Source organism: Calliopsis andreniformis, unplaced genomic scaffold (genome assembly GCF_051401765.1).
Source record: "Calliopsis andreniformis isolate RMS-2024a unplaced genomic scaffold, iyCalAndr_principal scaffold0052, whole genome shotgun sequence".
Taxonomy (NCBI): Eukaryota; Metazoa; Arthropoda; class Insecta; order Hymenoptera; family Andrenidae; genus Calliopsis; species Calliopsis andreniformis.
In genome coordinates, this window is record NW_027480461.1 from 3,105,028 (window position 1) to 3,110,391 (window position 5,364).

Sequence of the window (5,364 nt, forward strand, 5' to 3'; positions counted from 1 at the left end):
ATCCTCAATCCTCAATCCGCAACCCTCAATCCTCAATGCTCAATCCTCAATCGTCAATCCTCAATCCCCAATCCTCAATCTTCAATCCTGAATCCTCAACCCTCAGTACTCAATCCTCAATCCTCAATGCTCAATCCTCATAATTCAATCCTCAATACCCAATCCTCAATCTTCAATCCTCAATCCTCAATCCTCAATCCTCAATCCTCAATCCACAATCCTCAATCCTCAATCCTCAATCATCAATCATCAATCTTCAATACTCAATCCTCAATCCTCAATCCTCAATCCTCAATACTCAACCATCAATCCTCAATACTCAATCCTCAATCCTCAATCCTCAGACATCAATACTCAATCTTCAATACTCAATCATCAATCCTCAGTCCTCAATTCTCAATCCTAAACCCTCAATCCTCATTCCTCAAACCTCAATCCTCAACCCTCAGACCTCATCCTCAATTTTCAATTCTCAGTCCTCAATCCTCAATCCTCAATCCTCAATTTTCAATCCTCAATAATCAATCTCCGATCCTAGATCCTCAATCCCCAATCTTCAATCATTAATCCTCAATCTTCAATCTTCAATCCCCAGTCATCAATCTTCAATCCTCAATGCTCAATCCTCAATCCTCAATCCTCAATCCTCAGTCCTCAATCCTCAATCCTCAATCCTGAAACCTCAATCCTCAACCGTCAGTCCTCGTCCTCAATCCTCAAACCTCAATCCTCAATACTCAATATTCAATCATCAATACTCAATCTTCAATACTAAATGCTCAAACGTCAATTTCAATCCTCAATCCTCAATTCTCAATCCTCAATACTCAATCCTCAATCGTCAATCCTCAATCCCCAATCCTCAATCTTCAATCCTCAATCCTCAATCCTCAGTACTCAATCCTCAGTCCTCAATCTTCAATCCTCAATACTCAATCTTCAATTCTCAATCCTCAATCCTCAATCCTCAATCTTCAATCTTGAATCCTCAATCCTCAATCATCAATCTTCAATCCTTAATACTCAATCTGCAATCCTCAATCCTCAAACCTCAATCCTCAATCCTCATTCTTCAATCCTCAATACCCAATCCTCAATCTTCAATCCTCAATCCTCAATCCTCAACTCTCAATCCTCAATCCTCAATCCTCAGACCTCAATTTTCAATCCTCAATACTCAATCTTCAATCCTCAATCCTCAATCCTCAATCCTCAATCCTCATTCTTCAATCCTCAATACCCAATCCTCAATCTTCGATCCTCAATCCTCAATCCTCAATCCTCAATCCTCAATCCTCATAATTCAATCCTCAATACCCAATCCTCAATCGTCAATCCCCAATCCTCAATCCTCAATTCTCAATCTTCTATCCTCAGTCCTCAGTCCTCAAACCTCTATCCTCAACCCTCAGACCTAATCCTCCATCCTCAATCCTCAATCCTCAATCCTCAATCCTCAATCCTCATTCTTCAATCCTCAATACCCAATCCTCAATCTTCGATCCTCAATCCTCAATCCTCAATCCTCAATCCTCAATCCTCATACTTCAATCCTCAATACCCAATCCTCAATCGTCAATCCTAAATCCTCAATCCTCAATTCTCAATCTTCTATCCTCAGTCCTCAGTCCTCAAACCTCTATCCTCAACCCTCAGACCTAATCCTCCATCCTCAATCCTCAATCCTCAATCCTCAATATTCAATCCTCAATACTCAATCTTCAATCCTCAATGTTCAATCCTCAATACCCAATCCTCAATCTTCAATCCTCAATCCTCAATCCGCAACCCTCAATCCTCAATGCTCAATCCTCAATCGTCAATCCTCAATCCCCGATCCTCAATCTTCAATCCTGAATCCTCAACCCTCAGTACTCAATCCTCAATCCTCAATGCTCAATCCTCATACTTCAATCCTCAATACCCAATCCTCAATCTTCAATCCTCAATCCTCAATCCTCAATCCTCAATCCTCAATCCTCAGTCCTCAATCCTCAATCCTCAATTCTCAATCCTTAATCCTCAATCCTCAATCTTCAATCCTCAATACCCAATCCTCAGTCTTCAACCCTCAAACCTCAATACTCAATTTCAATCCTCAATCCTCAGTCCTCAATCCTCAATCCTCAATCCTCAATCTTCAATTCTCAATCCCCAATCCTCAATTTTCAATCCTCGATCCTCAATCCTCAGTACTCAATCCTCAATCCTCAACCTTCAACCCTCAATCCTCATTCCTCGAACCTCAATCCACAACCCTCAGTCCTCATCCTCAATTCTCAATTCTCAATCCTCAATCCTCAATCCTCAATCTTCAATCCTCAATAATCAATCTCCAATCCTAGATCCTCAATCCCCAATCTTCAATCCTTAATCCTCAATCCTCAAACATAAATCCTCAATCTTCAATACTCAATCGTCAATCCTGAATACTCAATCCTCAATCCTCAGTCCACAATCTTCAATATTCAATCCTCAATACTCAACCTTCAATCCTCAATCCTCAATCCTCAATCCTCAATCCTCAATCCTCAGTCATAAATCCTCAATCTTCAATACTCAATCGTCAATCCTCAGTCCTCAATCCTCAATCCTCAATTCTCAATACTCAATACTCAATCCTCAATCGCCAAACTTCAATCCTTAATCCTCAATCCTCAGTCATAAATCCTCAATCTTCAATACTCAATCGTCAATCCTGAGTACTCAATCCTCAATCCTCAGTCCACAATCCTCAATATTCAATCCTCAATACTCAACCTTCAATCCTCAATCCTCAATCCTCAATCCTCAATCCTCAATCCTCAGTCATAAATCCTCAATCTTCAATACTCAATCGTCAATCCTCAGTCCTCAATCCCCAATCCTCAATTCTCAATACTCAATACTCAATCCTCAATCGCCAATCCTCAATCCTCAATCTTCAATCCTCAACACTCAATCTTCAATCCCCAATCCTCAATTCTCAATCCTCAATCCTCAATTTTCAATCCCCAATACTCAATCTTCAATCCTCAGTCCTCAATCCTCAATCCTCAATCCTCAATCCTCAATCATCAATCCTCAATCTTCAATACTTAATCCTCAATCCTCAAACCTCAATTCTCAACCCTCAGTCCTCATCCTCAATTCTCAATTCTCAATCCTCAATCCTCAAACCTCAAACTTCAATCCCCAATAATCAATCTCCAATCCTAGATCCTCAATCCCCAATCCTTAATCCTTAATCCTCAATCTTCAGTCCTCAATCGCCAGTCCTCAATCTTCAATCCTCTATGCTCAATCCTCAATCCTCAGCCTCAGTCCTCAATCCTCAATCCTCAATCCTCAATCCTCAAACCTCAATCCTCAACCGTCAGTCCTCGTCCTCAATCCTCAACCCTCAATCCTCAATCCTCAATCTTCAATCATCAATAATCAATCTTCAATCCTCAATCATGAATCCTCAATCCTCAATTCTCAATGCTCAATATTCAACACTCAACCCTCAACCATCAATCCTCAATACTCAACCATCAATCCTCAATTCTCAATACTCAATAGAACATCCTGAATTCTCATGGTTCAATACTCAATTCAGAATATTCAATAATCAAATCTCAAACCTCAAGCATCAATCCTCAACCCTCAGTCCTCATCCTCAATTCTCAATCCTCAATCGTCAATCCTCAATACCCAATCCTCAATCCACAATCCTCAATCCTCAATCCTCAATCCTCAATACTCAATCTTCAATCCTCAACCCTCAATCCTCAATCCTCAATCCTCAATCCTCAATCCTCAACCATCAATCCTCAATCTTCAATACTCAATCCTCAATCCTCAGTCCTCAATCCTCAATCCTCAATCCTCAATCCTCAATCCTCAATCCTCAATCTTCAATCCTCAATACCCAATCCTCAATCTTCAATCCACAAACCTCAATACACAATTTCAATCCTCAATCCTCAGTTCTCAATCCTCAATCCTCAATCCTCAATCTTCAATCCTCAATCCCCAATCCTCAATCTTCAATACTCAATCCTCAATCCCCAGTACTCAATTCTCAATCCTCAATCTTCAATCCTCAATACTCATTCTTCAATTCTCAGTTCTCAATCCTCAATCCTCAATCTTGAATCTTCAATCCTCAATCCTCAATCATCAATCTTCAATCCTTAATACTCAAACTGCAATCCTCAATCCTCAAACCTCAATGCTCAATCCTCATTCTTCAATCGTCAATACCCAATCCTCAATCTTCAATCCTCAATCCTCAATCCTCAATTCTCAATCCTCAATCCTCAATCCTCAGACCTCAAACATCAATATTCAACCCTCAGTCCTCGTCCTCAATCCACAACACTCAATCCTCAGTCCTCAATATTCAATCATCAATTTTCAATCTTCAATCCTCAATCCTCAATCCTCAATCCTCAATCCTCAATCTTCAATCTTCAATCCTCAATCCTCAATCCTCAATACTCAATCTTCAATCTTCAATCCTCAATACTCAATCTTCAATGCTCAATCCTCAATCCTCAATCCTCAATCCTCAACCTTCAATCCTCAATACTCAATCTTCAATCCTCAATCCTCAATCCTCAATCCTCAATCCTCATTCTTCAATCCTCAGTACCCAATCCTCAATCTTCGATACTCAATCCTCAAACCTCAATCCTCAATCCTCAATCCTCATACTTCAATTCTCAATACCCAATCCTCAATCTTCAATCCTCAATCCTCAATCATCAATTCTGAATCCTCAATCCTCAGTCCTCAGTCCTCAAACCTCAGTCCTCAACCCTCTGCCCTAATCCTCCATCCTCAATACTCAATCCTCAATCCTCAATCCTCAATCATCAATCCTCAATCTTCAATACTCAATCCTCAATCCTCAATCCTCAGTCCTCAATCCTCAATCCTCAATCCTCAATCCTCAATCCTCAATCCTCAATCCTCAATCCTCAGTCCTCAATCCTCAATCCTCAATCCTCAATCCTCAATCCTCAATATTCAATCCTCAATACCCAATCCTCAATCTTCAATCCTCAATGCTCAATACTCAATTTCAATCATCTATCCTCAACCCTCAATCCTCAATACTCAATCCTCAATCGTCAATACTCAATCCCCAATCCTCAATCTTCAATCCTCAATCCTCAATCCTCAGTCCTCAATCCTCAATCCTCAGGCATCAATACTCAATCTTCAATACTAAATGCTCAAACCTCAATTTCAATCCTCAATCCTCAATCATCAATCCTCAATCTTCAATACTCAATCCTCAATCCTCAATCCTCAATCCTCAATACTCAACCATCAATCCTCAATTCTCAATGCTCAATACACTATCCTGAATTCTCAGGATTCTATACTCAAACC